The sequence below is a fragment of the Dicentrarchus labrax genome, unplaced genomic scaffold, assembly GCF_905237075.1.
Source record: "Dicentrarchus labrax unplaced genomic scaffold, dlabrax2021, whole genome shotgun sequence".
NCBI lineage: Eukaryota > Metazoa > Chordata > Actinopteri > Moronidae > Dicentrarchus > Dicentrarchus labrax.
Genome location: NW_026136997.1, coordinates 1 through 12,391, shown reverse-complemented (window position 1 = coordinate 12,391; position 12,391 = coordinate 1). Strand labels below are relative to the sequence as shown.

Here is a 12,391-nt window from a genome sequence, read left to right as displayed (position 1 = left end):
AAGTTACTTTGCTTAAGTTAGACTACTTTTTATATTTGGCTTTGTATGTTAATTTTATTGTTGTAATTTTAGATGAAATTACAGAAACTTCCATACTAACTTGCTAAAACTTGTTTTTGCACCTTGACAGACACAGGCTACCAATAATTTTCAGTTTGCATCATTTGAGGTAAATTCTTCAAAACAAAATCAATGGAAATTGGTCAGTTGCAGGTTCTGTGACAAACTTATTAGTCATGTTTGAATCTCTCATATTTTCAGTCTCCATTAAGTGCCACGATGAGCACAGACGGAGATGGAGCAGTATGGCCCTGCGGCCATTTACCTCCGAAACCAGAAAAGGAGAGGATAGCGGCCCAGGCTGCTCCATTTGATGCCAAAACTGCTGTCTTTGTGACTGACGCAAATGAGATGTATGTCAAGGGCAAACTTCTGAAAAAGAGGGTGGCAAAGCTGAAGTTGAGACAGAGGGAGGAAAGGTAGGTGACTAGCTATAGAATATCTAACTGATACAACTTGATATGAAATGTGACAATGAAATGTCTTTCAATATCTCACTTTATTTTCTACTCAGACGGTCACTGTAAAAGAGGATGAAATCCATGCCAGGAACCCTCCAAAGTTTGATAAAATGGAGGACATGGCCATGATGACCCACCTCAATGAGCCATCTGTGCTGTTTAACCTCAAAGAGCGTTATGCATCATGGATGATCTACGTAAGTTTTTACTTTACTTGAATGTATTTGTAATGTAAATATTTAAGTATATATATATATATATATATATATATATATATATATATATATATATCAATGGTAACACAATGTTCATGCTCTCTATTACAGACCTACTCTGGGTTGTTTTGCGTTGTCGTGAATCCCTACAAGTGGCTTCCTGTGTATGATGCCGTATGTGTGGGAGCATACAGAGGCAAGAAGAGGATAGAGGCACCACCCCACATCTTCTCCATCTCTGACAATGGCTATCAGTTCATGCTCACTGGTAAGACCAATGTTACTAATGTTAAAATGTGTATATACAAAGAAGTAGAATTAAACTTAAACATGGAACTCATGTAAAGCATGTTTGTATTTCAGATCGTGAGAACCAGTCAATCCTGATTACGTGAGTATAAAACAAACTGCTAAATGTTTAAAAAACTCTATGATAATGAAGCAGAATCTTGATAATTTGTCTCTCATACCCCAGTGGAGAATCTGGTGCAGGAAAGACTGTCAACACCAAGCGTGTCATCCAGTACTTTGCAACAATTGCAGCTATTGGAGCTAAGAAGGCTGAGCCAACACCTGGCAAGATGCAGGTAAAATTGGTTGTTTAAGATAAAACTGAGAGGACAGTTGTTTTGGATGCTCAGTTGATGTAACTACAATCTTCTCTTGCAGGGCTCCCTTGAGGACCAAATTGTTGCGGCCAACCCTCTGCTGGAGGCCTATGGTAATGCCAAGACTGTGAGGAATGACAACTCCTCTCGTTTTGTAAGTGATCACATCCAGGTTTCTGAGACTTTTTCTAATTGCTCGCTCATGAAATGTTATGCTAATACTGTTCTGGTTGTCCAGGGTAAATTCATCAGGATCCACTTTGGCTCTAGTGGCAAGCTGGCTTCAGCTGATATTGAAACATGTAAGTTTCAGCTATGGTGTAAATTGAGTTATCTGTGCAAAACATTGTGTTGAATCAATGGTAAATGTATGCTTGAGATGGTAAAAGTCTGGCAAACTGAAAATTTGCATTCAGGATGAATGAGAATGATAGCAATTTATCCTGAAGGAAGAACCTTTTATTCATTATTTATTTTTGTTTTATTGTTGCAGTGCAACTACAATACAATATCTATAATTTTTTCCTCCTGGTTGTCCATGCTGTAACTTTTCTTTGTCAGTCTGTTCTGTACACATTACATCTGTTGCATGTCTGTAGTCCTGGATGAGGGGTCCCTCCTCTCTTCCTGTATCCTATAGAGATTGTAAAGCCCCTTGAGGCAAATCATTGATATTAGGCTCTACAAATAACACTGACTTGACTTGATTTGTTCATTCAGTAATAGCTTTGTTTAAGTATTAATTTGGACATGGTACAGCATAATATTAGACATCTTTAGGTTTAGATACAAGAGATATGATAGTTCAGTTTAGTTTAAAGAAGACAACTTATTATGTTGTGGTGAAGCTTTAGAATGCGTATAGTGTGGTTGCAGCCAAGGTAATATATATCAGCGGGCAGCTGGAAAGTGATACATACATCCACACAGTGACTGCCTACCATCTGCTGGTCTGTCAGCACTGCCATAACACAGAGGAATTAGAGTGACTATGATTAAGTGAAGCTGGGGTGTGTGTATGATTTGGTGAAATATAGTTACCTATTTGTGGGAGCCTATACCAGCTCCCTACAACTCTATAAAAAGTAATGACAAGGGATGGATAGATACTTTCAATCACAGGTTTCAGAAGTAAGTAAGAAGGGAACTGCAGAAGGGCTGCTGACATACTGGCTTTAAATATCAACAGTATGTTGTAATGCCAAAATTTTACAGTCTCCAATTGAATTTGTTATTCTTAGATTTGCTGGAGAAGTCTCGTGTAACCTTCCAATTGTCTGCTGAGAGGAGCTACCATATTTTCTATCAGCTGATGACTGGCCACAAGGCTGAGCTCTTGGGTAAGTTAATAGTCAATTTAAACCTAGAAATTAGACCTCTAGAAACAATGAAAAGACTACTTGTAAAAGTACTTTGTTTCTTGTCTTTCAGAGGCTCTTCTGATCACCACCAACCCCTATGACTACCCAATGATCAGTCAGGGTGAAATCACTGTCAAAAGCATTGATGATGTGGAGGAGTTCATTGCAACAGATGTAAAATCACGCTTCACTGTTTTTAAAAAGAATAAACAATCAAAGTAAAAGATGAAAAACTCAAGCAATTAAATATTTCCTGTGTAATGCAGACTGCAATTGACATCTTGGGCTTTACTGCTGAGGAGAAGATAAACATCTACAAGCTGACTGGAGCTGTGATGCATCATGGCAACATGAAATTCAAGCAGAAGCAGCGCGAGGAGCAGGCTGAACCTGATGGCACTGAGGGTAATTGCTAAAATAATACATTCCAAACATGCCAGACATTTTTGTCCACTGGCCAAATGGCAAGTGAATGTTCTAATTTGACCATCCACTCAGTAGATTAATGTTGTATTTTGGCCGATGAGTGAGGCAAGAACAAGAATTTGTCTGGTGTCTGGTGCTAATTTTGTGCCCTGCATGCAAGTTGTCTCGTGCAAAATACGACACAAGTTAATGTGTACTTAATGCTCTTTCTCTCCATCAGTGGCTGATAAAATCGCCTACCTCTTGGGCCTGAACTCAGCTGATATGCTGAAAGCTCTGTGCTATCCAAGAGTCAAGGTCGGAAACGAGATGGTGACCAAAGGTCAGACCGTGCCACAGGTAATAAAAAGAAAATTTGATGTTTGAAATTAGGGACATATTTCATTTAATATTTTGATATGAAAATATTCTGAGATATTTACGCACTAAAATCCTTATTTCTAGGTCAACAATTCTGTCAGTGCTCTATGCAAGTCCATCTATGAGAAAATGTTCTTGTGGATGGTAATTCGTATCAATGAGATGTTGGACACAAAGCAGGCAAGACAGTTCTTTATTGGAGTGTTGGATATCGCTGGATTTGAGATCTTTGATGTGAGTTGTTGAAAAAATATGTGAAGTGTTTTAAAGTTCAACCTTATTTTGCCATGAAATTATAAATACCTTTTTGTAATTACAGTTCAACAGCTTGGAGCAACTCTGCATCAACTTCACCAATGAGAAACTGCAACAGTTTTTCAACCAACATATGTTTGTCTTGGAGCAAGAGGAGTACAAGAAAGAAGGTATCGAATGGGAGTTCATTGACTTCGGTATGGACTTGGCTGCCTGCATTGAGCTTATTGAGAAGGTAAAAAGTAACCACTAGACATGGTTTTCTTTATGCATGTGTAAATCTTTACTTTCTCAGTTTAGTTTTTCAACACCTAAACCAACATAAATTACCCTTCAGCCAATGGGCATCTTCTCCATCCTCGAAGAGGAGTGCATGTTCCCAAGGCCTCTGACACAACCTTCAAGAACAAGCTGCATGATCAGCATCTTGGCAAGACCAAGGCCTTTGAGAAGCCAAAGCCTGGAAAGGGCAAGGCTGAAGCTCACTTCTCCCTGGTTCATTATGCTGGTACAGTGGACTACAATATCACTGGCTGGCTGGACAAGAACAAGGACCCCTGAATGACTCAGTCGTTCAGCTCTACCAGAAGTCTTCCAACAAACTTCTGTGTATGTTGTATGCAGTTCATGCTGGAGCTGAAGGTAAAAAATCCGAGCTCTGAGTATCCAGAACTAAATATTACCCAGTATAGTGGCATACTTAAGCTTAATAATACAATTGTCCCGACCAATATCCATGGTATAAAAAACATAATGAATTTTTCATTATATTATGTTGATGACTGCTCAGCAGTAATATATTCATTTTCATTTCATTTAGACGAAAAACTACAGTGTTATTTATTGAGTACTGATAATTAAATTCAATGTTTTGCAAAACAGAGGCTGCTGCCAGCAAGAAGGGTGGAAAGAAGAAGGGTGGTTCCTTCCAGACTGTGTCTGCTCTTTTCAGGGTATGTATTGTTTCATATTTTTATAACAATTAAAAACCTTATCTTAAAATACTTCAGATTAAAAATACTGATTACCTGTTACCTTTTGTTGCTAATCCACAGGAGAACTTGGGCAAACTGATGACCAACTTGAGGAGCACTCACCCTCATTTTGTCCGCTGCCTGATTCCTAATGAATCAAAGACTCCAGGTAAGAAGCACATTTCCCAGTTTTGTGCACTATGTGTAAAAGTATAGTGTATGGAAATGTTTTTATACAATCAGTTTGCAATGTGCAGGTCTTATGGAGAACTACTTGGTCATCCACCAGCTGAGGTGTAACGGTGTACTAGAGGGCATCAGAATCTGCAGAAAGGGTTTCCCCAGCAGAATCCTCTACGCTGACTTCAAGCAGAGGTTACTTTTTATATTAATTGAAGTTATTATGATGTAAAACAGCAGGCTTAGAAGTGAGGTAAATATAAGTAACAACATAATTTTCTCTTGTAGATACAAAGTATTGAATGCCAGTGTCATCCCTGAGGGACAGTTCATTGACAACAAGAAAGCTTCAGAGAAGCTGCTGGGCTCCATTGATGTGGACCACACTCAGTATAGATTTGGGCACACAAAGGTACATTCTCATTGACTATGTTACTTTTGTTGTTGGTCTGTTGTATGCATGTTTCCTTAAGTTTTTTTTTTTTTTAATGAAACAAAATAGGTGTTCTTCAAAGCTGGTCTGCTGGGTACTCTTGAGGAGATGAGAGATGAGAAACTGGCTACACTGGTTACCATGACTCAGGCTCTTGCAGAGGTTATGTGATGAGGAAGGGAGTTTGTTAAGATGATGGAGAGGGAGGTAGGATTCTGATACGGTACACTAAGCTGAACTGTAGTGTCTATTACGATAACATCAATATACATATATATGCAGTACAATGTACATAGTAAAATGTTTGACAAAATAATACTGTCATAATATTATACTTTCTTTTTATTTTTTAAAGGGAATCTATCTATACCATCCAGTACAATGTCCGTTCATTCATGAATGTGAAGAACTGGCCGTGGCTGAAACTGTACTTCAAGATCAAGCCTCTTCTGAAGAGTGCTGAAACTGAGAAGGAGCTCCAGCAGATGAAGGAGAACTATGATAAGATGAAAACAGACCTAGCTGCTGCTTTGGCCAAGAAGAAGGAACTAGAGGGAGAAGATGGTTTCCCTGATGCAGGAAAAGAATGACCTGCAACTGCAAGTGGCAGCAGTAAGTAGAGACCAAAAGAAAGTGTGATTCTGTCACATAAACACTTTACTAATGGAACACTGTTGCTTACATTTACATATATCTAGTTGGGATAATTAATCTTCTTATTGTCTATGTGTCTTAGCAAAGTTGTAGATCAAATAACAATTAACTAAAACCCTTGAATATTTAATTCTTTAACAAAGAAAATAAACTAACAAAGTTATTGTATATTCAAAATGTACTATAGGAAGTTGAGAGTCTGGGTGATGCTGAGGAAAGATGTGAAGGGCTTATTAAGAGTAAGATCCAGCTCGAGGCCAAACTCAAAGAGACAACTGAGAGACTGGAGGATGAAGAGGAAATCAATGCTGAGCTGACTGCTAAGAAAAGGAAGCTGGAGGATGAATGCTCTGAGCTGAAGAAAGACATTGATGACTTGGAGCTCACCTTGGCTAAAGTGGAGAAGGAGAAACATGCCACAGAAAACAAGGTTCAAATTATTTTACATACAACATTCTACATACATTTGTATAAGCATATAGACTATGTGGACATAACATGATGGAACTAATGCACCTTTCACATAATTTTAGGTGAAAAACCTGACAGAGGAGATGGCATCTCAAGATGAGTCTATTGCCAAGTTAACTAAGGAGAAGAAAGCCCTCCAAGAGTCCCACCAGCAAACACTTGATGATCTCCAGGCAGAGGAAGACAAAGTCAACACTCTGACCAAGGCCAAGACAAAGCTGGAACAGCAAGTGGACGATGTAATAAAAAATAGTGTGCTCTTAGTGTGAAGTAGCTTGTGTTTTAAAGTTGACCTTCCATAATACAAGTTCAAACCAATAATGTAAACATTTCATGATTTTCTTAAAAGCTTGATTAAATTATATTGATGCTGTCTATTGAACGGCTCAAATCAACTATCATTACTGTCATCTGATAGCTTGAGGGATCACTGGAGCAAGAGAAAAAGCTCCGCATGGACCTTGAGAGAGCCAAGAGGAAGCTTGAGGGAGATCTGAAACTGGCCCAGGAGTCCATAATGGATCTGGAGAATGACAAACAGCAATCTGACGAGAAAATCAAGAAGTACGTTTTTGGTTTGTTTAAGGTTATCAGTCCTCTTTTCAATATCTCACATATCAAATTTGACAGTACAAACTGTGACAATAACAGCTTTCTTGGTATCTTCATCAAGGAAAGACTTTGAGACCAGCCAGCTCCTCAGCAAGATTGAGGATGAACAGTCTCTTGGCACTCAGCTTCAGAAGAAGATCAAGGAACTCCAGGTAACGTGTTTGATGAGAATAGTAAACCCAGTGAATCAAAAAGAACATGCTGGGAGTGTGTTACAGTTAATAAATCTTCTTGATATTCCTTTATTCAAATCCAGGCTCGTATTGAGGAGCTGGAAGAAGAGATTGAGGCTGAGAGAGCTGCCCGGGCTAAGGTTGAGAAGCAGAGGGCTGATCTCTCCAGGGAGCTTGAAGAGATCAGCGAGAGGCTTGAGGAAGCTGGAGGAGCAACAGCTGCTCAGATTGAGATGAACAAGAAACGTGAGGCTGAGTTCCAGAAGCTGCGTCGTGATCTTGAAGAGTCAACCCTGCAGCATGAGGCTACTGCAGCAGCTCTCCGCAAGAAACAGGCTGACAGTGTTGCAGAGCTGGGAGAGCAGATCGACAACCTCCAGCGTGTTAAGCAGAAGCTGGAGAAAGAGAAGAGCGAGTACAAGATGGAGATTGATGACCTTACCAGCAATATGGAGGCTGTTGCCAAAGCTAAGGTGAGGGATTTCCCTCTTTACTATCTCAAGAATACAAAAGCATAGGTTATGGAAGAAATACTATGTATAAGAGAATAGCGAACATCTCTGTGATTAAATCATCACCAATCATTGAATTCAGTAACAATGGCTTTAATAAACTGCTAGACAGAGAAGTTTGCATCGTTGAATTTCACGTTTTTTAATACATAATGTTTTGTCGTTTATAGGGTAACTTGGAAAAAATGTGCAGAACACTTGAAGACCAGTTCAGTGAACTCAAAGCCAAAAATGATGAAAATGTCCGCCAGTTGAATGACATCAACACACAGAAGGCAAGACTGCAGACGGAGAATGGTGAGTTAACTATATTAGAGATGTAATAGAGGTGTTTTATACAAAACACGTTAAATGGCAACATGTATGTTTTATTGTGTCCTGTATTGTAGAAATACTTAATTAACTATAATTAAAATGATAATTAATGACACATGAACATTTTGTCACACAGGTGAGTTTTCCGCCAGATTGAAGAGAAAGAAGCTCTCGTTTCCCCAGTTGACCAGGGGCAAGCAGGCCTTCACTCAGCAGATTGAGGAGTTGAAGAGGCAAATTGAGGAGGAAGTGAAGGTAAGAAAAGTTGGTCTCCTATGTTCAGACTGTTAAAGGGTATGAATCGGTTTCTCCATTTAGTAGCATGTTCTATTACCAACAAACAAAATACATGTATATATATATGCACCAGCAAACATTTTTATACACACATTATCCATTATCCTTGTAATACTGAGAATGTCAAACTAGTTAAATCACGGTATTGCTTTAGAATTAAAAGTAACTAGACAAGGTTTGGAATTTATCGCAAGACTAATATTAAAGGGTCAGTTGATCGCTGTTATTAAGAGTAAGAGTGAATGAGCAGAGATGAGAATATTGTCAAAGAGAAATTAAATTCTTGAGAGGACATCTAAATTCATAAAAGAACATAAAAAGTAAAAAATTATGCACTCAGAGACAATGCTCCCAAAACATGGCTCTTTGGAGTTTTATCTTCACCTATCCACATAACATCTGGATGTATTATACATTAGGTCAATGTACCTCTGACATGGACTGTGTGCTTAACAGGCCAAGAATGCCCTAGCCCATTCTGTTCAGTCGGCCCGCCATGACTGTGATCTGCTCAGAGAGCAGTTTGAGGAGGAGCAGGAGGCCAAGGCTGAGCTGCAGCGAGGAATGTCCAAGGCCAACAGCGAGGTGGCTCAATGGAGGTCCAAATATGAGACTGATGCTATCCAGCGCACAGAGGAGCTGGAGGAGGCAAAGTACGTAAAAGCTTTCAACTATTTCTTTCATAAATAGATTTTTAATTTGGTATTTTCACATATTTTTGCTGAATTTAATTTAAAAATACTCGACAGGAAAAAGCTTGCCCAGCGCCTGCAGGATGCTGAGGAATCCATTGAGGCTGTGAACTCAAAGTGCGCGTCTTTGGAGAAGACCAAACAGAGGCTGCAGGGTGAGGTGGAGGACCTCATGATTGATGTGGAGAGAGCTAATGGTCTGGCTGCCAACCTTGACAAGAAGCAGAGGAACTTTGATAAGGTAAAAAGAAATCAAGACCACATTGATTTGATGGAAACAAAAATCTATTTTAGTAAGTAATCAGTGTTACTCATCTATATAATTCTAGGTCCTGGCAGAATGGAAACAGAAGTATGAAGAGGGCCAGGCAGAGCTGGAAGGGAGCCCAGAAGGAGGCTCGCTCTCTCAGCACTGAACTGTTTAAGATGAAGAACTCTTATGAGGAGGCTCTGGATCATCTGGAGACCTTGAAGAGAGAGAACAAGAACCTGCAACGTATGTCAATCTTACTGGATTTGAAAATGTAACTTGTCTTGCGTAGGTCCTTCTCTCGACCTTCACAAGAGTAGTTTATGAACCTGTATGGTGTTTAAAACTCTCTTGTATGAATTGTACTTTTTGAATTTGACTTAGCCCTTGGTCTGATTACTTTTATTACGGTAAGAGAAAGAACAAGAACATGCAACATATGTCAGTCTTACTATATTTACTATTGCAGCAATTGTAAGTGTCAGTGTTTGATCTCTAGTGGTGTAGTAGTGTTTGGGGTGGTAAAAGCCTTGGCACATACCATTTCCTAGATATATGCTGCATAGTCTAAGTTACTGTATTTGGCTTTGATTGCTCTATAGAGGAGATCTCAGACCTGACTGAACAGATTGGTGAGACTGGAAAGAGTATCCATGAGCTGGAGAAGGCCAAAAGACTGTGGAGACTGAGAAGTCTGAAATTCAGTCAGCACTGGAGGAAGCTGAGGTAAACTCTTGATTTCAGTATCGGACCATTTATATGATGAAATACATTAATTTTGGATTTTGTTTCAGCAAGAAGTAACTTTTGCTCTGTTTGTGATTTTTTAAGGGTACACTGGAGCATGAGGAGTCCAAGATTCTCCGTGTTCAGCTGGAGCTCAACCAGATCAAAGGTGAGGTTGACAGGAAGCTGGCAGAGAAGGATGAGGAGATGGAGCAGATCAAGAGGAACAGCCAGAGGGTGATTGACTCCATGCAGAGCACTCTTGATTCTGAGGTGAGGAGCAGGAATGATGCCCTGAGAGTCAAGAAGAAGATGGAAGGAGACCTGAATGAGATGGAGATTCAGCTGAGCCATGCCAACAGGCAGGCTGCTGAGGCCCAGAAACAACTGGAGGAATGTCCAGGGACAGCTAAAGGTGAGGTTTATATGATCCTTAAGTTAAAAAGTATTGAAGTAAAAATAGTATTTCATTGGGGTTTTTTTTCTTTTGTCAGGATGCCCAACTGCACCTTGATGATGCTGTCAGAGGACAGGAAGACATGAAGGAGCAGGTTGCCATGGTGGAGCGCAGAAATGGCCTGATGGTGGCTGAGATTGAGGAGCTGAGAGCTGCTCTGGAGCAGACAGAGAGAGGACGCAAAGTGGCTGAGCAGGAGTTGGTTGATGCCAGTGAGCGCTGGCCGGACTGCTTCACTCTCAGAACACCAGTCTTATGAACACCAAGAAGAAGCTGGAGTCTGACCTTGTCCAGGTTCAGGGTGAAGTGGAAGATTCAGTTCAGGAAGCAAGAAATGCTGAGGAGAAAGCCAAAAAGGCTATCACTGATGTGAGTCCTCTTTTAATGTAAAAACCACTACTTCACCAAATTCTTCCTGACACTTGACCGATAATGTCAAGACTTCAATTCAATTCAATTCAATTTTATTTGTATAGGGCCAATTTATATCAGAAGTTATCTCAGGACACTTTTCAAATAGAGCAGGTCTAGACCGAACTCTTTAAAACATTAATTACAGAGACCCAACAGTACCACCCATTGGCGACAAGGGCGAAGGGGAAAAACTGCCTGTTAAAAGGCAGAAACCTAGGACAGATCCCTCTCGCTCCAGGTGGGTGGTCGTCTGTCTCGACCAGTTGGGGTGAGAGAGAGAGAGAGAGAGAGAGAGACAGACAGACAGACAGACAGACAGGTGCACAGCAACAACAGTATTGGCAATGGCAATCTAGCAGGACCATGGCAGGAGGCTCCACCAGGATGAGAAAAAACCTAGACGAGAAAGCCCAAGGACCTCCGGGGAAGAAGTGAAGTTAGTAACATGCATTAATGGGACATGAATGAGTGCAGAAAGAGAGAGGAAGGGAGGAGCTCAGTGCACCATGGGAAATCCCCCGATAGTCTAGGCCTAAAGCAGCATAACTAAGGGATGGTTCAGGACTCACCTGATCCAGCCCTAACTATAAGCTTTATTAGACTTAAAATTCTAATTCCAAACTGCCCATCATTTCAGGCAGCCATGATGGCTGAGGAGCTGAAGAAGGAGCAGGACACCAGTGCTCACCTGGAGAGGATGAAGAAGAACCTGGAAGTCACAGTCAAGGACCTGCAGCATCGCAGAGGCTGAGAACCTATGAAGGGTGGCAAGAAGCAGCTCCAGAAACTGGAGTCCAGGGTATGAACTGCATATACTATAAATGGCTTTTTTCTGAATGTACATCTGACTTACACTGAGTCAGTTCTATTCTAATTAATCTCTATGCTTTATATATATAGATATATATATATATATAGATATATATATATATGAACTGAAATTCTTTTATAAACTTTGATTATTTATCACATTTCAGGTGCGTGAGCTGGAAGCTGAAGTTGAAGGTGAGCAGAGACGTGGCGCTGACGCTGTTAAAGGAGTCCGCAAATATGAGCGGAGAGTGAAGGAGCTGACCTACCAGGTGACTAATTTCACTAAAAAACACATTATTTGAATTCTCTTTTCTCTTTGACTTACAATCCTTTGTCTGCACAGACTGAGGAGGACAAGAAGAATGTGACCAGACTTCAGGATCTGGTTGACAAGCTGCAGCTCAAAGTCAAATCTTACAAGAGACAGGCTGAGGAGGCTGTAAGTCAACATTTATATGACCAATCATTTCATTTAGAATAAATAATACATCATTAACTGTCCTAAGACTAAGGCTATATAACCCCGATACCTTCACAGGAAGAGCAGGCCAACGGCCACATGTCCAGGCTGAGAAAGGTTCAGCATGAGCTGGAGGAAGCTCAGGAGCGCGCTGACATCGCTGAGTCCCAGGTCAACAAATGAGAGCCAAGAGCCGTGATGCTGGAAAGGTA

At 40.3% G+C, this 12,391-nt stretch overlaps 1 pseudogene; it reads left to right on the top strand.

Annotated features, from left to right (window-relative positions):
• The first annotated feature begins 295 nt into the window (after positions 1–295).
• On the top strand, positions 296–12,388 carry LOC127361203 (myosin heavy chain, fast skeletal muscle-like; annotated as a pseudogene).
• The last annotated feature ends 3 nt before the right edge of the window (positions 12,389–12,391 follow it).